A 25,708-nucleotide genomic window follows, 5' to 3' on the forward strand; every position below is an offset into this window, starting at 1 on the left:
AAAATAGTATTTCGAATCGCTAACGAATTAATCGTTGCGTTGAACCGTTTTCCATTTGCTTGGATACGTAATACGATACAATTAGCCAAGTGGCTAGCGCATGTGGTTTACCCTCATCCTTGAAACAACCGCGAAGATCACGTTCTCGGAAATATTATAGATACTCGCTAAGACAATAAGCACGCACTAAGTTACTAATCCAACTAAAACTTCGCCGGCAGTTTCATGAGTTTCAGCCGCTAGTGGGCTTTCTTAGATTCGATTCGCGTGCCGAGGTTACGGAGGTGCAAAGATGCAGTTCTCACGGAATAAGGTGAAAGGTCAGATAATATCTCTCCGCACGTATCCCGTATACTCTTCAGCGTTACGTTATTATATTATATGATATATTATGTTTTCTTGAACTTTGTGAGATTATTTTATCATTCTCTCAAAGACTAAAAGTTAAAGCCTTTTTTTTTTTTTTTTGCTGAAATTACAAAATGCATAGCCACTGATATCGTATTACATCACGATGTATGTAATGTAATCATCTTTTTTTTTTCTTCCAAGATCTTTTTTAATACTTTTTTGAATATCTTTTGCAAATATTCTATTTCTATCATTTTTTTTTATAATCATAACTACTTATATCTGATTACATCCGATATTTATATATTTCTAATGAAAGAGTCAAGGTACATATTTATATATGTATATATGTATGTATTATATATGTGTGTTTCTGTGATATTCAGCATGCGTGCAAGTATCTAGCGTCTAGTCCACTGAGAACACGAATGTGTTTTCGGTTTCCATAAATTCGTATCTCTCTATCTGTAATCCCTGCGGCACCACCGTATTACTTGCTGGACCTAGTCGAGCAATCGAACCGCAATGATCTCGGTGTAGCCTCTCGGCGTTTTCGATATACTATATCGATCACTGACACCGTTACCATTACCGTGGGGTTAAATGCCTGAGCCGCCGGACTTAAAGAGAGATTTCCACGGTGCCCGATGAAATGGCAGCCGTGACTATCGTAGAATATCAGCGCGAGAGAAGCACAAAAGCTAAAAGCGGTTATCTGCTTGACCTCGCGAAAATCCGCAGATAAATCATCGATTAAAGAAGATCTCCCGGAACGGAATAACAATCGTCGTTTGTCTCTGAGAAAATTTTACGATTCGTTTTATAGACGGATTTGAAATAAACGTGTCGGGCGTACAAAAATACGTCACAGATTTAAGTTCGTGACATCAAAGATATAAATATTATATACTTTAGGAATAGAATTCGTTATAATATAATTTATGTGGTTAGAGTACGAAAAACAACATGTAACAAACAGATCGCGCTATTTTAATGCGATACTTTAAAAATTATGTATGAGATAAATATTGGAAGCGTAAATAAAATCTATTTTGTTGATTAATTATTATAAATTGTAATTATTATAATTGTAACGTTAATAGCGATCTTTATCATGTCTCGATAAAAATATTTTTGTATAGATTCAACTTGTAAATAGTATATTCCACATTATCGGATATTAAAATTGTCGGATGAAAGAAGTTTTTAATTGTATAAAAGCGTGTTGTTTTTCGTTTGCGTATGTAAATGAATCATTACGTGCGCCAACATTGACCTCTACACATACTCATGTTCGATTAAGTACTCTGTAAATTGACCTGAAAAATCCACGTCACTTCGGTGCCGGTAGTTGCACGCGATGATTTAATCGCTCTAAGCGGCTATAGAATATCGATGGGGCGACATTTGCGATGCGACAATTTCACCGAATACCAGAAATTTCCGACTTTCCAGAGTGGTTGATACGTCGCATTCGAGAGGTACGAGAGTAAACATTGCGATCATGCAGTCAGTCCAATACTTTTTCAACGATTTCACGAAGCACTCTATCTGATGCGCCCTGGGACATTCAAACTTCTTCGCTCATTTAAGTATTACCGTATTTCTGCGCAATTTTTTTTATTGCAAACTCCCTGATATTTCAAAATATTCAATGTACTTGCATTTCAAGCGTATCGAAAACCGATTTGATCTTCCCGGTTAAAAATCGAACAATGGGTACATTGCGGTACAATGGAGTGTAACTTGCAACAAATAATTGCGAATTTGCGGTGCAGGTTATATTATTAATTAGATTGAGTGTTAAATTATAAACAAAAATATCAAAACAAAAATATATTCGCTATTAAAAATGTTACATATAAACTTACTCTTTTCAAACATATTTCCATTTTAGAATTTAATTATAATTACTTTTTGCACGGTTCAATAATAATGAAATTTGAGAGATAAATGTAAGTATGGGATAAGAACTTGTTTTTGTTGCAACAAAATTGCACTTGATACTATATACGTGTTATGTTTTATCTATGTGGTGTCGCTCGAATTTTTTGCGCCAGATTACATACGTTTCTCGTTTTTGTCTACACCACTCCTATAACGAACATTAGCTACGTGAGACATAGAATTAACAATCCGTATCTCTAAAACGTATTTCGCGTGTTCGTCGTGTGCGTGTCATTTTACGCGGAAGGGCTTGATTGCTGGGTGTAAGTGGACATCCAGTATGCGGTAGAGGACGGTCGGAACGGTAGAAGGAAGCGGCGCGCTTGATAAGGGAAATCTTCTTTCGAGCCTGCGGTGCCGACCGACATGTAATTTCCCCGGAATAGAGGACGGAATCCTGGCTCGGATACTACTGCCCGCACGGGTTACAAAGTTACTTTTACGAGAGTAGTGGGCAAATGTAAATGGGGGGCCGGTGAACGGCGACATGGCGCAAGCGAGCAAGCGAGAGAAATGAGCGAGAGACCGAAAAGGGAAAATGAGAGAAAGAGTGGAAGGAACGTGGGGGCGATGTGGGGGGGGGGGGGGGAACGAGCGGTGAAAGGAGGACGAAGGAGTGCAGGAATAAAGGGGATGAGACTGTCGGAGTTTGTAATTGCAGCGGCTTTAACGCGCTGCTGATGGCCGATGGCACCCGGGACTGGGGTAATGGTCTGCACCAAATGTCTCTTCTTGTGAGAGAAGAGAAGAAGAGAGAGAGAGAGAGAGAGAGCGAGAGCGAGAGCGAGAGAGAAATGAGAGACGCGGGAAAGAGTATTCGAAGAGACACCGAGGATGCTGGAGACACGTGGAGTCGCATCGTTTTCTTCGCCAACGATTTTGTGCGCTCATTCCTTTTCCTATTGACATTTCTTTCCTGCGGAATATTGCGAAATCTCGTAAATCAATCATTTTCGAAATAGGCGTACAAAATTTAAACTTGAAATTTCATTTTTATTTTACGATAAAAAGCATCTATTAACAGAGAGATGATTCTAAAGTAGTAAAAATTTAATATTGTCAAGAATTGTTTTCTTGAACATGAATATTTATTTTCTCTAAACTGTATTGATAATTGAATGTATATATATCATATTTTTATAAATATCTATTCTATTTATTTTGCGTCTTTGTTAAGCTGGAATATTTTTATTAATATATACGTTACATCGAAATTTAGTTACATAACTGTGTCGGTTATATAACTTGTTTATGCTGCGTTTGTTATTTTTCCAAAAATATTGTCGATTGCTAAATTTTTTCTTTACATTTAGCTGCTGTTACGATATAACAAAATAATAAAATTTTATCTATTTCTCGAATTGTTTATACACAAAACTTATTATTAAAGAAAATCTGTTTTATTTGTCCGAGGGAATTTTGAAATTATTTAATTTAATTATTTTAATTAATTTTATTTAAAGAGAAAATTATGGATAAAATCTTGAAAATATGGATAATCTTGAAAATTGAAAAAATTATTTTACTTTATTAACAGAAGAAATAATCAAATATGTAAAATGTGTAACGCATTTATTATTGTTATTTTTTACAGAACTTTTTTTATCAGTATAATACAATTTAGTAATGTATAAAATTTTGTTTACATGTTTCTTTTATTGTTGCAAGAGAAAATTTAATGTGCGAATACATTTATTCTTTCTGTGTATAAATTGATTTTCTTAATCGGAATTATTTTTTTTATAAATATTTAAAGTATTTGGCAGCAAATGAAAAAAATTTCCAAGTTGCCTTCGGGATATTTGCATACAATTTATTACTTGAGAGAAAGTAGTCTTTCTTCTGTTTTACGTAATCCGCCATTCAAAGTGATACTTCTACCGTAAGCACCTAATTACGTAAAATAATGTGTGTAACCAAGATAGTTGACGAAAATGAGAACGATTTTCAATATCCCGGCATATAAATTCAATGCACGTTCTTTCGCGCGACCCCATTAATTGTTGTTTCGCTATCAATTTCTCACGCGCCTCACCTATTGAAGGATTGATAAAGACAATTTAAAAGTCTGGGGACACCCTTTCCCGGCATCAATTCCAAGAATTCGCGTTGATCTTGCGATACCCAAGGAAATAGAAAATTCCTGGTCTCCAAAGTAGGACGCGGTTGGAGAAGGGAACGAGAGGAACGAGGACGTGGTGGAGGAGGTGGTGAACACGTCGAAGTCTCTTTTTTTGGACGGGGGGGGGGGGGGGTTTACGTGGCGGCAGGAAGTCACGGCGGAAGACGATAACGGGTGGACCCTCGTAAACGTTGACTCCCGCGCAACGTATTCTTTATACCTTCTACCTCGCAGTACAATTCGCTCGTACAATTTCTGACGTCCTCGTTCGAAACGAGTTGCTCGGGACCGTTGCTAAGGACCGAAATGCGAATGACCGCCGCCTCCCGCTGTCGTAAAGACAGATACATTCTGTATATATCCTTCTTTAGAGCAGCCTCGATCTCCCTCCAAACGAGAGATACGGAGCGCAAAGAATCTTTTGTCGTAACCGAGATGGAGTTTTAATGCGTAGATTCTTACGGGGCAAGAAGTCGCTTCCTACTATCTCGATGTACGAAAGTCAAGCGGCAGCGAAAGAACGCGAAGAGCGCTAAGCGACGAATAGCGAGTCGTATTTTGGCGCAAGTGTAGGCTAGCCTCGCAAAGTCGTAAACAGTGTGTGACAGTATTGGTGCAACGACTGCAATCGCTGTTCCGTGCAACACGCATAAAATTCCGACGTCGCCGGATTCTTATTAAGTTGTCATAAGAGCGCTAACTGGCTCTTCACGGCGATGAATAACGAAAAAAAAAGAGGGATCTTGTTACGACATCGGCGGATGTTCACGAAATAACATTTTACTATCTTGAAATTTAATTATTGATCTAATTCATTATACCTCGCGGGAACTAGCATGAAAACTTGATTCAAAAAAAAAAAAAAAAAAAAGAAGAAAAAAGAAAAAAAACGGTAATCGCGTCTGAAGTATCAGGGAACCGTGCGGGATGGGGGGGAGGGGGGGAGGGGGAGTGCCTCGAGGGTTTATAAGATCTTGAATCTCTAATCAGTGTTGCGACGCTCTCTCATCCCGACGAGGTTGCGAGCTAGATCGCAACGTTAATAAATGTAACGCTATTACGCGAGCGAGCGCAGATTTTAGCACGTGTAATACGGACGATCCGGAGCAGCCGGAACGCGAGACAGATATAAATGTGCCCGGAGATGAGTAAGAGAGAACAAAGGTGTCTAGGGGGTCATTTGATATCTCTCTAGATAACATAGGAGCGGCGGAATGGCTCGGAGATAAAGGCAAAGGTGGAAGGAAAACTGCGGGTCGTCGCGCGCAGAGAGATGTGTGTCAGGAGGTATAGGGCTGCTCTTGCAGCTGAACGTGTACTCGCGCATACGAGTTGAATCTCTCCTCTCTTGTGTGTTTCACAGGGATGCACCAAGGATGCGCTTGCAAGGAGGGGGTGCATACCGTTCGGTCGCGGAGAGCTATAAGGGAAATACAAAATGAAGTTATGGAGCTACGGAGAAAATAACTTGAAGTAGAAAATAAAGAATATTTCAAAAATTAAATTATTATATATAAAAGTTTTTTCTCACACACATTTTGGGGATTATACGGAGTATATATATATATATATATATATATATATATATATATATATATATATATATATATATATGTATATAAAATAAAAGAACAGAAATATACTCACGCATTATCATGCGAGAGCAATATTAACATATTTATTAAAATGTAACACAATTTTATACAACACGTACGATGAAATTATGACATTTGTATATATCATATTCTTATATTCGGGCAATTTTATGGCATCAAATTAACAAGTTACTTTTTCAACTCTGTGCTATCATCCGCTATTTTTATTTATCTTACATTTTTACACATATTTATATATAAAGATGTTATACATTTGCATGCGATTATATTCGCAGTCGATATTGTAAGCACTCTTAGCGCGTCTCCGCCTGTTTCTGTGCCGAGCTTCATGACTTCTTCTTTTTTTCATTCATTCATTCGCAAGCGCGTTCGCTGTTTCCGGTATTTTACATTTTTGCGGCTCGCGCAACCGCTGGCAGAATCTGTAGAATTGAGAGCACCAGGGTGAATCATGCTATTGAATGCAGCGCTGCCGCTGGCATCGAATTCTCACGACGGGGGTATTATTCCCATTTCGTATTGCCATGCCCATTTGCCGCGCCGAAGTATTTTCTTTTGGCTCTTTATATGGATGTATATTACGGTCAGTAAACTCTGGGAATGGATTTTAATAGCGCAATTTTTTTATCCTGTAAGTAAAATGCATTTAACTCCTTTCATATATTCCCGTCATTTTTCAATGCTTACGTATATCTGGCACGATGTGCATTTTTATGTAATATGAATTCTACTACGCTTCTCTTATTTACTTGTCGATCGATTTTTTTTTTAAATTTGACAAATAAATTGTCATAACGGTAGCAGATACAAGACGACATGACAGTTATAACGATTGTAATAATTGTTAGAGTTTTTTTTTTTTCTAAGTTGTGTGAGCAAGCAAAGAAAGGTAAAGAAAAAAAAAAAAAAAAGAAACATTGTTAACACAGTGAGAAAAATCTAACGGCCGAGAAATAATTGCTGTATATTGAGTTTCAGAGAGATGGAATTTTTTTGTGGCACGAATCGAGCATATCATCTTTTTTTTACAATATGAGAGCATAGTTCGATATTCTCTGAAAAAGAAACTATCGTTTTTATTTTTGCTCTAAATCCCAAATTGTTGCGTCAAAAGGTATTGCATTTTGTGTGTGCGCGTGTGATATTATTTTTAAATTTTACTATTTTTATGAAGATAGTTTATGTAAATTTAAATAGACCTTCGCGTATAGCCATTATTAAACAGAACAGTTATATAATGTGTGCGATAAATGAATTTTTTCGCGATATGACCTGGAAATGCTTAAATATATAATAGACATGCTTAAATATATAATAATTTTGTGTGTTTTGTGAAAAATAATCATGTTTTATTATCTTCGGAAAGACGGATTCGGAATAAATTGTCCATATATTGTCCATATCATTTCTTATCGTATCTACTTTTATTTCGACGATACAATCAACGATAGTTTGCGGGCGAGAGGACAGATTTTACGAATCGCCTTACCGCTAGTTGTTTCCTCGTTCAAGCATTTCCTGATCTCAGCGGTAGATTGGTTGAGAGCCATTTCGCGGTCGTCGGTTACTTGATGGATCTTTTGGGACGCGTTTCTGTCGATTTGAACTTGTACATAGAAACAGCAATCTCGCTTGGTTTCCAAGTTATGTGACACTACGCCGTAATAATTTGTCGTAATTTTTTCACATTGCTTCGCTACACGATTTTATTAGAAAGTTACGTTTGCGGGAAGCGGATCTCGTTTAAATTACCGTCAGATTTTGTCGCGCGACACACGACTGAGGAATTTAAGTGTTTTTCATGAACAAGATTTAATTAAAAATGGTTTCACTCAATCTAAACGTGTTTACCGCACAGTTGCGCGCACAGGAGGGAAATTACAACATAAACATGATGTTTGGCGCTACGTAATTGCTACGTCGAGAACAATTTGGAGAAAGCGTCATTGGTGGTTACCTGGCAGTGCGCAAATACTGCAGCACATGGAAATACACGTAACGTTGTTCTCACGCATTTACATAGATTGCGCTATTTGCATTGCCTTGTGTTTCGTAGCTGTAGGCACCAATTTTGAAGATGAAAAACAAATTATCAATGAGCGCGCGGCACGCCGATCATTCACGTTTGCGTGAAAACCTCGTTCTCTCATACACAATATACAAAGAATTTGTATATTGATCTTTGTAATCACACTAATTACACCACGTTTCTTCGTTAACATTTTGCTTTTAAATTATGTGAATTGTACAAAAAAAAAAAAAAACAGAGAGAAAAAGAGGGAAAGAGCAATGTTTTTTTTTTTACGCGAATTTTTACGAATTTTTACGCGAATATGGTTTGCTTGTAAAAAAAAAAATAAATTTTTTTTTTATCTGTGTGGTTCTCCAACCACACTGATTTCACGTATCTTAATGACGGCCCCTCGTTCGAGGAGATGTGAATGCGGTAGAAATGGAACATGCCGTGTAATGTAGGAAGTGTGCATTTGCCAAATACATCGTACACACTACGTCTAATACATCCCGAGGAAACATTATCGATAGTCGTTGGGAAATACGCAGATAGCGAAACCGACTCACGTCGAGAATGTTGTAGTAACTAGATGTCGTTGCTACATGCAATTCGCTCGGCAACATTTCTGCATTGTTAGTTCCCCGAATAAGCGAACACGGACATGGTGAGGGTGAATTGTTCGCGCGTCAGATAAATCTTAGCTCTAAGTGACTCGAATGCTTCGAAGCGAGACATCGTGAAACTAATATTCGAAAACGCACGGAAAACGAATTGATTATAAATCAATTTGCAAGAATTTATCGGGCAAAGGCAATCCATACTCCTTTTTTCCTCTTTTCAGCAAATATTTTTCTCGCCACCGGGATAATATTGTTGTTTTATGATTCTGGAAATCTGGAATGTACAGTTATCGAGTCCTTTCACGAGTTAATATCATCAGATTGCCAAGCGTAGTGGCGTGCAAATATAAACAATCGGATAATACAGCCAGATGATAACTTTGAATAAGGTTTTCGGAAAGTCGTAAGATTTTCAAATAGTTATATTTCCGCTTTGTGCGAAAAAAAAAATAGTAAGAGAGAGAGAGAGAGAGAAATGTTTTATTATAATATCTTTCTCGAGGAAATGTTTGATCGCGTGTAATGTCGCGCGGCGGCATTTCCTATACATAAATCAAATTTCCGGAGAAATCGACTGGTGATGTTTTTAAATGTGGGCTGACAGATGCGGAGTGACAACGAAATCGAATTTTCAACGCTTCCGATTACGTTTTCATTCTGTGTCTCGTAACAACGAAATGTCACGTTAGCTCGCGCAATTATTCGCCGTCGGAGGTCTCTTGGACAGTATCACCCGCGTGCAAGATAAAAATATATCCTCAGGGAATTACAATTTTAATAAATTGCACGATATTAACGTATAAGCTCCGGCTTCACGCGACGATGAGCAGGATGCAGCCGCGTTCACGGTTTTGTTACGCATATTTTCCGGCGAGTCAGAGGATGAAGTTTCGCCGACCATTAATTTTAACGTACTTAGTTCTGCATCCTCCTTGTTAGATTGCAGCCATCTTTACGATATATTATTCTTTTTTTGACAAGCGACATGCTGACGAACTATCTGATGCAAGTTCTTTTTTTGTTTTTTTTTTTACGTTAGCTTGTTGGTACCTGTAATTAATTGACGAAGATGTTTTGTTCATCCATAATCCATCCGAGCGGGTCAAATTTTTAATTAAAATTTTTTTAATATAACGTACCGTTCGTATATAACGAGATCGTAGAGATCGTGGTGCATGCAAAAGAGAGGAAAGAAACGTTAAGCTTTTTTAATTATCTGGCCGATCATTGAAAGAACATTGGCGAGTTTAAATTAAAGCGCGTTAAACGCGATACCTATATTTTTCACGCCACACTCTGAAAACTCCAACGCGATTAATCGTACAATTATTAGATATAACTTGGAACAAATCTTCCCTCCCCCTCCCCTCCCCCCCGAAAAATTGCTAGAATATAAAAATAGTAAAAATTCAACCGTAACCTGGGGGAAAACTGGGAAATTATAAAAACTGATATTTCCAAAACTATAAAAATTTTCGAAAAATATCTTTGGCATCTGGATTAATACAAAAAAATTTGCCATATATGTGACGTATATTAATTTTTGAAAGTGTCTCTCTCTCTCTCTCTCTTAAAAGATATTGATATTTAACTTACTTGATTATTTCTAAAATAATTTGACGATTAATGTTCTTTAAATATAAATTAATAAGTGCGTGAGTGTGCATATCTATATTCCATCATAAACTCGTGTTATATCGGTCGTCGTAGTGCTCGCTTAACACGGCATGGCCATTGGCCATTGTTTTTGGCCGCATTGTTGCCGCATTGTCTAAGTTATAACAAGCATTTTCCCTCGACAATAATACAACAATTTCATATGGTCAGATAGTCGGTGGTGCAGTTTACACACAGGTAGACGGCCGTCGTTTATTACCTAGCCGAATGCCAACCTAGTTTCCAGTGCTTTCAGTAAGTATATTCAAACTTACTCGATCAACATATGTATCCGATATACCGGCAGGTATTGGAAATCCTACCGCGTAATGGAATTGGATACTTGTCCGTTCGTTAGAGTAGAACGCCAGTCGATACGCTGCGACATACAAACACGCCTCCTAGAATAATCCAATATATATACGCGAGATTATGTTATGCAACGTTGAAAGGCAGTATTAAATACACGAAAATGCAAATTATATTTGATTTGACACATTTAATCGGTCAATAACACCGCGCCAAGCGGTGTTCCAAATTAAATAAGACTTTTACATATCAATTTTTTTACGTAATTTTTAATTTCATTTTTAATTTCCATTTTTGTTTTCCATTCTCTCTTTGTAAATTGGAGAGATCGTCACTTGAGTTTAGGAAAACATCGGCGCAGTACTCAGAGCGAGCGAGTACTTACGAAAGTTAAATAGAAGAAATTAAAAATCGCGATGTCTTTCCAGGGAACAGAATTAAATATGTTTAACACTCGCGTCCACATGAATATTTATATAGAATACTGCTAGTGAATCTCCAGGCCTGTAGCTGATCATAATTTCACACGAAGGAAGTTTCTAGGCGAAGTTATAGAATACGTAAACACCCACGATGAAACGAAAATTGTACGGCGCTACATCCACCCTCGCCCTTATGCAAATCCCACCGCCAAACCTCAGGACTCGGCTTAAAGCAAAGACGCGCACCCTCGCAATAGGATTTCGTTGCAGCGTTATAGCAATTTCCTGTTTCTCAGCGTAACCATTTATAATATAACCCTATCTGTGGGTACGAATGCAGAAACGAAAATTTGCGTAAGGCACTAAACGTTACGCGTTTGCCATATTGCATATTTCAAAATGTCTCATTTATTATTTACCATTTCCCTTTGGAGGACACGTGTTCAGATGTTTATTTTATTTTCAAACTTGCTCGGTTTATCCTTTTTTTTTTTTTTTTTTTTTTTTTTTTCACGAATAAAAGTAATAAGAATTATGATATCGTGTTAGTATTCAGTTAATAAACGTGTAAATTATTTGTATGATATATCGCGAAAAAGAATTTCACGAATTACTCTGATCACTTTTGAGCTTAAGATAAAGATGCGGCCGTCCATGTAAATGACGGTAAGAAGTATCCGGTGCTCGACACGGTAATATGCATAAATAATAAATGCGCTTAGGTGCGTAAGTTTCCCACGGCGGCGTGTAGCGATGACATCGACTTCCGCAGGGCTTTTCTGGACGCGCGGCGCGTAAAGTTGAAATTAATTCATTCTGCGCCCTAGTTGCGGCTTTATGATACAGATGATAGTTCTCATTTTCATCGTGCTATCCATATTCGTTTCTGTTGCGTTATCGTCTCGCAACACTGCGCAACACTTGCAGACAAAATGCATTGCTCCATTTAAATTAGATAGAATATGTACCGTAATATCGAATCAAATTACGTAATAAGATAATTGAGATGGGATATTTCGCAAGTATATTATTCGAAATTCTAATTAAATTATCAAAATGCTGTTTTGAAAAAGAAGAAACTGTATTTTCAAATGGATAAACGAGATTGGATATGAAAACGCGTTTATCATTCAAAATTTATATACAAACGAACATTACGGGTTCTATATTTTGATTGATTTTGAATCGATTTTTTTCGACAAAATAAAAAAAATCTCATTTTTTGCTTACGAAGGATGAAATCGATGCGGACTGTGGGATTACCAGCGGATTCGTTCTGCTGCAGTCTACACACGTACGTGCCCTAGGCTTGATTGCGGTCGCGTCGAAGTTCGTCGGAGTATGCCACAGAACCGCCAATTGGTTCTTCAGGGAAACGCGTCAATTGTTAACGAGGTGCCAGCGTTGCAAGATACTATTACGAAGTCATGCTCACTTGATTTGCACCTCAAAGTATTTGCGCGCACATCTCGTATGCGATGTCATGTTTTTGTTACGACATGGTACGTTTATTATTGCATTATTGGACTGTGCTCCCGTGACATGTGAATCAAAGCGATATTCGTGAAATTAGTATCTCAAGTTTTTTTTTTTTTTTTTTAAATCAAATTGATCATTAACTGTTATTAATTATTTACATACGAAATTTTAAAAAGCTCGCGTTTTTATTAAGCATTCTTTTAAAATGATCGCTTATGATGATTGTTATATTGATTATCTTAATTTTTATGAAATTTCAGTTAAACAATTAATCGCAATTAATTATTTTATGAAGCGAGCGTTAACCTCTCGCAGGCTCGCAGAGTTAGTTATACGTTGGCTTAGAAGCGAGAAGTCATTGCTTCTTCTGTCTTTATCGCTTACCGCTTCTCTCGAGTTTCCGTTCCCGTGAAAAGGTACGAGTATTTAGCTCTTGGTCTTCTTTGTGAAATTTAATTTATACTCCCCGACGGAGCTTAACACGCGAAGGAACCTTGTGATTACGAGTTCCATTTCTTCTTCCAAAGAAGGATTTAATGATAGATATTCGCACGTGATATCGCGGATATCGTTTTTATCGTTGTTCCCAGAAATAATGCAACATCGCGAAGGAGGCTACGAATGGAAGCGTTACAACACGACGATGATTTTTGTTTTCGACACGTGTGTCGACGGTGGCACTTCTTTCGCTCATTCGCTCGCGTCAGTAACCCCGTAGATATTTCGATCGCATATTATACAGTTTTCTGTGAAATTTTGAACTGCCGTACCGCATTTTTGTCTGGCACGTCGATGTAGATTGTTATTCGCGTAACAAGATTGCGTAGGGAATGTAAAACAGGCCGACTGTCCACCGATGTGTGCGTGCGTATATTTTTTTCTCTCTCTCTCTCTCTCTCTCTTTTTTTTTTTTTTTTTTTTGTTTGTAACAACAGCGGACAAACAGCGCGCGATATCGAGTTTACACCAGTTTACGCACAGTCGTTCGCTGTGTCATGCTGTGTCGACCTGATCTGCATACGAGAACTGCCCCTGGCACGGTACAATTAAATCTTGTGACAAATGAAAACCATCCGCCCTTCAGGTGTGCACTTCGTCGCGTATCGCGTTACCGTTTCGCGCAGCGCGCTTTAATTAACAAATCGGGGAATTTTATTATGACCATCTCCGGTCGGGGATGGATTATGTGCGTGGTCGCAGGTGGACAAAACGCGTCTCGCTGTCTCGCGGAGTAAATCTGTTCATGGATCCGCAGCTCAGGGTCACATCTGTCCGTGGATTCATCACGTTTGAATATATCCACCGGTGGATTTAACGACGCCAGTCCGGTGCGCTGGCTTTTAAGCGTCTTTCTATCTGACGTTTGAGATTATAAATGTTTTGCGACAGAAATTATTAGGGATAGTTTAATCCGCGTTAACTCCGCTCACATAAGCTAAGACAGCACCGAATCGAGCGAATCGGCGTTATTTTCGGAAAAAACGCAAGTCCACTTTTTTTATCCTATTTTATAGGAATCTTATTATTAGCCATATGACAAATTTATCAAACGATTGCACTCGGGTTTCCTTTCTAAATCTGGGAATTTCCCAGTAAGTGTGTGACAAACTTTAGTTTGTCCCACGACAAGGATTGAAGTTAAGTAGTCGGAGTCGACAATGAGGTTTCGAGTGTTTTTACGCGACATCGTGACATTTCCCGAGAGTGGATTTCTTTCCTTCAGAATTTTTTACCGATCCTCCAGAGTCGCCGTTTTAAAACGCCGTAACTTCAGAAAGAGTCACGCGCGCTTTTTGTTGGTATAGTAGATTTTCGTGTACCGTGTCCCCCGACATCTTCCATTTTCCCCTTTTACGCCAGACTCCTCTCTTTCCCCGCTTTCCTCCTCTCCCATGACCTTTTCCTGGCACAATGAAGCTGTAGGTAGAGCTTAACTTAAAAGGTCCACTGTATCCGAAACGAGCCCATTCGGCCAGGTGTATCCACTTAGTCGGGCGAAAAGGAGATCAGGAGCTTAACAGCTTCCTCGAGGATTTCACCGGTGGTTTACCAATACATTCTATGTACGTATGCACCTATGTATGTGCGGTTGTTCATACAGGGTGATTCCAAAGTGAATCAATTCCAACTTTGAAAACTCCCTCGTCACTTTAGGATTGATTTCCGTTTATACCAAAATGTCGAAATGTTAGTTACTTTGAAATTATTAGGCAATCGAAATTGCAGACGATTTTTATGAATTTTGCGGAGGAAAAATATCCTATCTTTTATCCTATCTTTTTCAAATAAATTTTGACCGACATGGAATTGTAATTTTTGTCATTTTTGTCAGTTTAAAATATTTTATGCCGAAAAGCAAGGAAAGTTGCAAAGGAAAGTGGCGTCCAACTTTTGCTAAGGAAAAATCAGTTTGAAACTGCACATCTGCGAAGTTCGGTAGCACCATGTATATGCATGTGAGACTGCTTATCCGTCGGTCCGTAACTACGTCCGCGAGCAAGCGTCGTTATTTGTACGGCCACGTATCCTCAAAACACCTCCACCCTCAGCTTCGATAACGTTATTTCATTCCTGTGGAAGTCTCTTCTTCTCCCAGAGAAACGGTGCCCCGTCTAAAATCTAATTCTGACGGCGCCGCCTTTCCACCTTCCGCCTGCCGATTTCCACGTTCCCAGACCCTCCTTAAGCGAAACTTTTTAAGTGAAAAGCTCACGCTCCCTTTTTGTACTCTCGCTGCACTATTTCTTTCGAATACGGCGAAATAGTCTGGCCGTTTTTACGCCCGGTCCGAGAACGGTCTTTTTGTCGGTAAAGAAATGTCTGTGCGAGAAACTTGAAAATGCAAACTTATCCGAATAGAATCATTTTACTCGCATTTTCTGCTATTTTTTTTTTTTTTTTTTTGTTATTTCAAATGGAATACTGTAGATGCCGAGAGAATGCTTTTCAAAATATTTAAAATTGTTATTTATCGTGGAGCGCGTTGCGCGATGATATAAAAACATCCGATATATATATATATATATATATAATTTTTTTTTTTTCATGGTTCGATCTACCTTATGCATGTTAAACAATGCTAAATAATATGTTGCATTTAAATCAAGTGCCATGAATATTTGTGCGGCATTTTAATAATTTATGATAAATTATATCCGCTGCCGCGCACGCCGTACCACGCTCGACACCCCGGACGAACGCCACACTGAGGCTGCATCCATGCGAGATAATTGAATGACAGGGCTGAGAGAGCGAGGAATATCGCGCGAAAACGCGTATCGCTTTTCTCGCGACGCGAAGCGTTACCCTATATGGATGAATATACAGGGTATTACTAAAACGCTTGAGATAAACCGCGAGATGACGTTCCGCAGTGAAATAAAGAAGAAAGGATGTCTCACGCGAACATTCTATTTTTAAGCCTGTCGCATTCGTATTTTTTCGCGACGTCTGTAAATATTTCACACTAGCTACATGTACTTTGATTAAAAAAAATGAGAAGCGGTCTCTCTCTTTATCTTTAAAATCGTTCAGATATTTTAGCAACGTCCTGTAGAACGCTTTTGCTAAATATAAGAGGGAGCGTGGAAGTCGATGGTGCGAAATAATTTAGTATCGTAACACTCCGACATCGGGATATTATTGGTATATGGTTGCGATAACGTTTGCGTATTTCTTAAGGTTTATGCGTCTCGCAAATAAGAAACGAAAATGATATTCAACGTGGTTTACGATATGTTACGGCACGTTACTTGGCAGACACAGGAAAAGCGTATTACCTTCGCAACTTTACGATGTCGCTGAAAAGTGTCGCGTAACTGTCCTATAAAAGTTACGCGAAACACTTGTCATACATCGTGAAATTGGAGCTCGCGCAAGTTTGTTATAATATCGACGTAACCGTTGAAAATACAGCGCGGCGCAGCAGCTGAAATTAAACGTAACGACGAACCTTCTTGCCTAAATTAATCAAAACGCGCATAAAACATTTCCAAGCTTTTTTGCAGGTGGGTGGATGTTCCGTGTAGGAATTACATAAAAATGCGGAAAATAAAAGAAAAGTTAATTAGTCTCCAGAAAAAAGGTCCCCCTACCCTTCTTTTATTTTCCTTGCCGAGGACTGTAATAAAAGAAAGCCTTGCTGGCTTTATTGTGACAAGAATTAAGAAAGTTTGTAGCTGAGAGCGAATCTATATACTTGAAGTCAGAATTTAAACTACAATAATGACCAAAGTCGAAAGAGTATGAATCTATTTTTAATTACTAATGATATCATAAAACTTACTTCTTACTGTAGATGATTATTTTTCTATCGCAATATAAAACTAGAATCTAATTTCGCAACACATTGTTTTTATAGAAAGGATTGGACATAGGATTGGACTAGTGCAATTAAATTTAAGCGAAAAGAAATTGATTATCTCAGAATTTTCTTGACAAGACTAGACTCTTTTCGCGACTATATAATTTTATAACGATATTCGATTGCCGCGATGCAATACGTATAAATCAATAAGTTCGCACGCGATATATCACCAAGGTCGGTTCCAATCTTTTTTGCGTCCTCTCTCGTATAAGCTCTTACGGATACAGACTTTTCGAGCTTAACAAAATCTTACTTGTTACTTTTCGGAGGTGTTCGCCATGGTAACCGTCGTGCTCTGAATTAATGCGGAAGCGAATAATGCAGATTGCGCGTCAGACCGCCGCGGTGTGTGCTGGCCATTTCGAATATTTAGGCGAACTACGCTACCGAGTGCCGTGGAAAATCTGCGCTGTCAGGCTAGTCTCTCTCTTCCCTGTCGAATCTACTACGAGCGCACGTACGAGCGGAAGGATTACAGGGACGCACTTATCCAGTTGCGTACAACAAGTTCGCCATCTTGTTTGCTAACGTAAGATACAGGGATACTTTGAAAGTTGGAGGTTTACGAGAGAAACACGACCCTGCGATAAAATACACCAACTCATAAACGAAAGGTAACTCGAGGACGCTACGTGGGGCAATGGCGAAACTACGGTACGGCGAGATGACGCGTAAGGACGAAGAGGAACACCGGGCGAGGATCTCGCGACTTCTCCAGACTCCGGACGCGGATGCGCTGCGTTCTGTAAACGCCGGTGGTGGGTGTGTGTGTGTGTGTGTGTGTGTGTGTGTGTGTGTGTGTGTGTGTGTGTGTGTGTGTGTGTGTGTGTGTGTGTTTCGTACAACGAGGCGAGGAGACGTCAACGTTATTACGGGTATCATGAAGTTCGCTTAAGTATTGAAACGCATTTCCTGTAACAATGGACGATTCATTCCTGCCGAAAAATGGCCCGCCGCGCTTTTATTGCGGAGAGAAAGGCTTTCCGATTTATGATCCTCCGGTATTTTCTTTTTAAAGTTGCTCTTTTTAAAGTGGCTTTCCTATTTCATCACCGAAGCTAGCTATTTGCCGCCGTGCTCGAAATCCGCAGATGCATATTGCGACGTGCAAGCTATTCTATTTTCGGTAGGATACAGACGTAGGTAGTTTATCTATATCTTCATGCGATCGCACAGATATTTACCGTCACCAAAAACATCAGGATCAGTCAATATGAAAGAGAGAAGAGGAGAGAATATAGAAAAATATATATCTAAAATTTACGTATTGCTACTATGTAATTTCTAAAAATTCAAATATTACATCACAAGTTGCAGCTCACAAATACTTATTAATATCTAAACATTTGTTCATTTTTTTGTGTTGCTATAATCCGAATTTCCGCGGTACTTAAAAATCATTAAATCTTTTCTTTCCATCCCGCCTTTTTGCACGCCTTTTCTTGTGCCTTAAAAAAGTGGTCGACAAAAAAGTACCGCGACTATGATGGGGAAAATGAGTTGCTCTAAGTAAGAGAGAGTCGGAAGTAACCATTTTTCACAATTAAGTCCACTTTTTTCAATTAAAGCTTAAGATAGGGTGTCTTAAGGCTGGATTTGAGCGTATAAATATGTATGCATTAAAGCGCGGTATTTACTTCGGATTCTTGCGGACGGTAATTATCTTAGATTTAATTACGAACCGGTCGTTTTGACACGCAACGCAATAAACGCAATTAACCGTGAGTTTAATTGTGACAACGTTTTTTGTAATTAAAATCTTAATCTGTTCGGCTGACAATTACTCGTAAGCTCGGTGCGTATTGTATTCTTAGGAGTTCAATAAGCGTTTATGGCATATGATCTGCTACCGTAGTGATTTGCCAGATCCACGCGTCTCGTCGATAACACGATCCGTCAAAGTTCTCGACTATTGACACTCGTAAATAGGCAGAAGTCTCTACAAAATTCGCATTTTCGTGAAGTATGATTCTGCGAGACGGTACGCATCTATCGTCTCTGCATATGACAGGTTTTGATAACATCTGGAAAGCGTCATATTGTTCGTGTCGATAAACCTGCGAATTCGTTCGTATAAAAATTGATTAGAGCTCTTTTTTTCATAACATTGTCTTGAGAAAAATTTATTCTTTTTATTAAGGAAAAGAGAGAGAGAGACTCAAAATTTTTAATTTTTAAATTTGAAGAATTCTCAAAAGTTATAAGGAATTCTCAAAAGTTATAGTATAAATAATTTTTAATTAATTTTTTTTTTATTTTCACATAGTGAGGAAGCTAAGGTGCATAGGAGTATAAAAATACTCTATGATTATGCCATTAATTTAATTACTGCTTTTTCGTTATTGCTCTTTTATTATGTTCTTGAGCGAGTTCAAGATTTATAGAACAAGATTATTTTCTTTGTTTTAATCCAAAACGTTTTTTATTTCAAGAGTTTCTTACAATCCCCGTTCAAGAAGTTACAGTCTTTCGGTTGTCCCGCGAGAGGGTATAAATTAAAGGGTATAAATTATCGAGAATGTGACGCTAGAAATGGCGACCACGACCATTCGGTGCGGGCAGATAATCGTGGTTTCACCATATAGTATATATGGTGCCAGTGCTTAAGAATCGATCCAGAAGAAAGTAAGCTCGTGCTCGTAACTGTTTCCTATCGATGTTATTTCTCGATGACGCGTAATCGCCGCATCCCCGCCACCCCGATTGAATTATATAACCCGTCGGAGCCTCCGGGCGTCGCACCGTCTCGTATCCCCCGTCAACTTTTTGATCGAAAAATGTCAAAACATGAAAGAATAAGTGCCCTCCACTGTGGCAAAATAAAGGCACCTTCGTTCCTATAAATCAAACGGAGTTTCCTTTCTGTTGCTCGTATACCTGTGTACCAATAACCGCGCAAAAGAGATATTCGATGAATTGACAACTTAAACGAATAGAAAGCCGATCGGGACGCGTCGTGATCTTTAATATGCATTAATTTGTTTTCGCGCGCAAGATGTTTATATTTGCCACGAAAGTCACATGTTATCCGTAGTCCGATCGAATCGAGAAAGATATCGTTGATTTGACGAAGACAAACTAGACAGAGTAGCTCACTTACGAAGTATAGATATCGAGGATCTACCAATGAGGAAATGGACGACTCTCCCGCAGATAAATAACACGGTGGAAAGCGAGAGAAAATCGCAGAAGATGTGACCATTGTGTCGGGACTGTCATCAGACTTGATGGGAAAGTAAAGCTCCTGCTCAGAGCGAAATTCTGCTCAGATCTTTGTCTTTTACGTTCTACACTTACGGCTAAGTGTCTTCTAAACTATCCTGCATCGTGTGGAAAATGAAACGAAATATCATCGTTAAAAAAGAACAAAGATTAGATGTTAAAAACAACGCAATATATTTCGTGAATATGGGAAGAATTGGGGTGCTATTAGAAAATAAGTTATAGATACGTGCAAGAAATGGAAAGAGTATTGAGTTTTATATATATATATAAAACTAAAAATATAATCATATAAAATATCTCGAGAATCGTATATTTTCTGTTGGACAGATTTTTATTAATATTTGTATTTATAATGACTTTTTATACGGAACAAAAAGCATATGAAAAATTCTATGAAATATGTGTTATAAAATACTAACTATTACTATTTTTCTAATAGCAATTCTTGCCCCAATTCTTCCCATATCTTCCCCCGCGAAATATGTGTTGTTTTTAACATCTAATCTTTGTTCTTTTTTTAACGACGATTTATTTCGTTTCATTTTCCACACGATACAGCATAGTTTAAAAGACACTTAGCCGTGTGTTTTGTATTTGTTTAAAAATTTTATATGTATGAAAAAAAATGTTACAAGACTGTGCGGAAAAACGGGATATCTTGGACAATCTATGAAGTAGTTCTCATTTACGACTTTTATGTGCTCATTCTTCCTCTTTAGTCGTCAACACGTGAGGCATTCAAACGAAGATAAATTACTTCTTGATTCTTGGAGCTGCCTATATAAAGGGATACCCACCTAATCTTGAAAAACACTTAAAGCCCGGAGAAACGGATTATTCAAATCCGGGCGATGCCCCGACTGGAAACACGCCGGATGGCAAAGTCATTCGAGAGACGTCGTATTGGTATTGGTGGACGGTGGTGATGGAATAATACGAATAGAAAAAAAAGAGAGATGCTCGAACGAAATCACACAGGAGTATTTTCGATACCGATGCTCATTCTACACCGATTTAAATTAAGCCTTAAGCCGCGAGTGATCGCACCTTGGATCCGTGATACGGATACGTTTCTCTTACGAATGATTTTATGTTTTTTTATTTTTTATTTTTTACCAATTTATTTAAAAATACAAATCTTTACATAAATTCGCACGCATATTTAAAAGTACAAATATTTCTTGGCCGCGGAATTTTTCATATGAGATTCGTCAACGCTATATTTATATACATACATTTGTAAATATTTCGCGCAACAGCTTTATTCAATTACGTAACAATTTCTAAAAATAAAAGTTTTAAAAGGCGAATTTTTTTTTTTTTTTTTATAAAAAAATTGAAATTTTTGTTGCGAAACATTACTGGTTGGATTTAACTAGATATATGCGTGCATTTGACGTTCCTCTTTACTTTAAAGGGATAGTTGGTTTGAACACCTGCCGCAATTGTGTACTTGATGGAATAGCGGGAACCATTTCCGCGCGTATTTAATCATGACGATGGCCGTGGCCTCATCTCGACGACGCTATATAAGCGACAGCGCGAATGAAATGCGGGTGACTAAATGCGGTGAAAACTGCCAGACGTTGAATTCATTGTGACAGCCGGGGCTGAGCTCTAGCGGCGCCTCGGCTCAGCTCCGACAATTTCGCACGTACGAAACGAAATTGATGCGCTTTGAATCCTTCCGCGACTTTGCCGGGCACACCGGGGAAGACCAAAAGGACTGTTAATTATCGGGAGCGCCTCTTTTCCGCCCGTACGTGCGGCCGCGCGGCAAACGAGTTCGTCGCGACAAATAAATTTGCGACAACAGAAAAATTATCGTCGCACCCTCGGCGCGGAAACGATCGCGTCGGCGTTGATGAATATTTTAAGTTGAAAAAAACCGTTTCGGCCGCCCCGACATTATGAGCTCACATTTTTGATGAATCGGCCCCATTCGGTTCCAAAGACGTAATAGGAATTTCTTCGCGAAAACGAATATCATAAATGTCGTCATTATTTTCGTGCTTTTCGTTGAATCCAATTTACTTACTCTTCTAAAATAAATTGTATGCTTAAAATATGAAAGTCGCTATATATATTTGATATATCGTTATTTTTCTCGTTTGATATTTTGTCTCTTTCGTGGTTCGTACTCTCTCTCTTTTTCATAATATCTTGTTTATTTTATGACATTACCGACACGCTGTGATATTGTGATATCGCAATTGTATATGAGGGTGGTGTACGCATAAAGATATCACGATACGAGAAAGTAGAATAACTTTCCTGACGTACATATTATGTCTGGCATATTGAAACGAATAAGAGATTCTATTCAGACACGAAGAGACGCGTATCAAAATATACGAACTATATGGAACATATTCACCGATGAAAATGCAATTTTATCTTCAAGCTATCTTTGGAAAAATTTTATATAGCGATACGGATAAAATAATCAAACAAATTTTCATCGTGTAATTTTTGTTAATTAAACGTGTGTATACGTGACTTATATATACGTAATATTTATATAATAAACTACTTTTAAGTTATTTTATTTGTTTAGTAAATATTAAACAAAAAGGAACGGTTGGAAGATCTACGAGCATCTCTGAAAAGCACAAATGAAAAATCGATACCTGAATTCAGTTTTCCATGTAGTCTGTATGCAAGTCTTCGTATACAATTATTTAAATTTATCGAGGCACTCACGCGATACGGAGGGTCACTGGCATAATCAAATTAAATCTGTCTAACTATCAAGAGAGCACTTTACTCGACTTTTATTAAATTTACGTACGCATTTTCCAATTCTTCGTGCGAGCTCTTCGATCTGTGGATTGTCAGGTAAGATGATTTTGCAAATGTCGATAGGATAATTTGCAACTAAAGCGCTGATATTTTATTTAAATCCGTAATGGACATTTTTATCTTATTACAAATATTTAGTCGTTTGCGTTAAAAAAACATCTTGATAAATTGAAACCGTATATTTTAATTTATGAAATAAATATATGTGTTATTTTATTATTTTAATAATTAAATCCGTTTATTTTAATTTTATTTTTAAAAAGTGACAAATACAAAATTTTTTTTACAACTTTGAAGCTTTTGCGAAAAACCTTTTTATAAAATCTTTTTTATTGTTTAATTTTTTGCTTATATTGAAAATGTTTCTCTTAATATTTTGTAAGAAACATTAATTGTGAGTCATCCCGTATATGTGTTGTTGGCGGATACGGTACGTCGATGAATTTGCATTTGAAAGCGACGATACCCTTTCGAGCCATCGACCTTTGGGGGATAAAAGAACGAGCAATGGGGGTGCCCCCTTTAGTATTTACCCACCGTAAATACCTGGTTAGCGCGGGGGTTGCTGACTTTTATATTGATTCCCCCCCTTCTTGACCGTATCTTGTCGTGCCGCGCCTCTCGCCATCCCGATGGAGATCTTGCGACGGATGCTCTCTCAAAAAGAGCCGATCCCGACGGTTTTTCGGGGACATAGGGAGCCAGAACTTTCAGATTTATCGTCCGATTTACGGAGCGGTTCTCGAGCAGCCCTCATTGCCTCAGAAAAGTTCGGACTGCGCGACGTCGCTTCTCGTTTTCTCCTCTCGATTCTCAAGCTTGCGCCTGCTACTGCTTGCCGGGAAGTCATAGACTTAAAGTACGGATTGTAGTTCGACTTGACTTCGTGAGTAAAATATCTCCTTTTTTCTTTTTTTTTTTTTTTTTCTTCTTTTCCCTCTCCTTCTCTCTTTCTCGTTTTCCTCCGCTTCTCGCGTCGTGCGCGGGATAATGGAAAAGTTGGATAGTAAACTAGCGGGAAAACGGTCGAAGGAAATTTGATAACGGTTAATGGCGCTTGTTTTCGTTCGGCTCCATTAAAAGTGGTATGATGAAATTCCCCGCTTTATTTCTAGGCAGTGCTCCTTAACGCGAATATACCAAACTATCTGGATCAATTTCAGAAGCGCTGCTGGGCGCAAGATCGGAATACGGGTTACTTTGGAATTTCTCAAAGCGCGCTTTCAATTTATCTTACAAGGTATAACATGAAACCAATTATATCGTATTTCATCATCACCCATTTACCAGGAAGGTTATTTCTAATTTGACAAATTGTTCACTTAACGAATTTCTTTTATTTTATAATCGAGTTTGTAACCGATATATTTTTTACGAATTTTACGCGTAGGATGATAAAATGTTTCTAGTCATTTGTGAATAATGCGGAACATTAAAATTAATCTGGAAAATTGCATGATCGTAAATTATGGGTTTAAAATAAAGTTGGATGTTCAAAATTGTATGTACAGAAGGCATTCGAAACAGGTTATCAAATAAACATGAGAGCTCGAGCTCCATCATCCGTGAATTTTGCTCTATTTTCGGGCCTGTATAGATTATTGAATCATCAACACGATATTAAAATAAATTTCGAAAGTATTTAGAGTGCAAACTGGCAAACCATTTTATCGTTATAGAATTCATGAGCAAAACACATGCGGAATCAAATGAAGATTGAGCTTCTCTCCATCACATATCCTTTGGTTGACTCTACACTTTAAGTTGACTCGAGACACTTTTTCCCTCCTTAATTTTCTCCTTCCGCACAATGTCTCGCCGAGCAATTTCGTCAAGTATTTATTACACGTCGTAAAGACGCAATGCGACTGTTATGCTTGTGTTCGGAAGAGAGACAAATGTTCGTCACATATCACGAGGATTAGCTGTTAAACTCGGGGAATGTACAGATAACGTTCTGAAGATCGATAGCCACAAGGAAAACCCGCCGGCACGTTGATCATCGTGTTATAACTCACGATGTGGCGATTGCGTTTCACTCTATATAGCAGTTACGACAAAAGTAATTCAAAAAGAATAAATATCTATATATTTTATATTACGTATACACAATTAAATGTATATATCTTCCTGGCGTGAATATTTTGATTATTTTGAATGTAAGTTTTTCATTTCTGCGATGCAAAATTGCATTGACACAGATTTATGAATTTGAATTTCAAATTTGTCAATTTTCTAGCTAGTTGCCGCTCACTATTGATAGAATATGCAGTTATAATCCGTAGAAATGTCCCCAACTGCAACAACTTTGAAATGAATTGCATCGAGAAGTTGTGAAAAAAATCAAACTGTTATTAATTGTCAGGATACCTTCAAAGTGAAGAGAATTAAATGAGTGTCAACGTAAAAATATGACAATGATTGTAAATTTTATTTAATATAAGTCAATATTTAGTATAAGTCGATTGCGTAATATTTTTTTACGTTATATATATATATTTTTTTTAATAATTGTCTGCCAAGTAAGTTAAAATATTGAAGATTTATTTTTATATATTTACTCTTATTTAAAAATTGGAAGAAAGAGATAAGTTTTGTTTCGAATAATTATTGTCGTCATCGTCATTTTCTAAACGATCGGAAGTTTCATTAAATATGTTCAGTGATGATATCGAGGCAACAATGTCAGTGCCTTCGCGTCACGCGGCACTGATAGTAACTTAGCGAACATGCATCACCGACGGTCCTTATAATTAAAACGTCACTCTCTCTTCCTCCT

General features: G+C 37.9%; 1 protein-coding gene across 1 annotated transcript in view; it reads left to right on the forward strand.

Moving 5' to 3' along the window:
* The window catches only part of timeout (circadian regulator timeout), a 103,325-nt gene that overhangs the window by 43,704 nt on the left and 33,913 nt on the right, over positions 1–25,708 (forward strand). The gene's annotated exons all lie outside the window — the stretch shown is intronic.

The sequence above is a fragment of the Pogonomyrmex barbatus genome, unplaced genomic scaffold (assembly GCF_055798465.1).
Source record: "Pogonomyrmex barbatus isolate J1 unplaced genomic scaffold, ASM5579846v1 scaffold5, whole genome shotgun sequence".
Lineage (NCBI taxonomy): Eukaryota > Metazoa > Arthropoda > Insecta > Hymenoptera > Formicidae > Pogonomyrmex > Pogonomyrmex barbatus.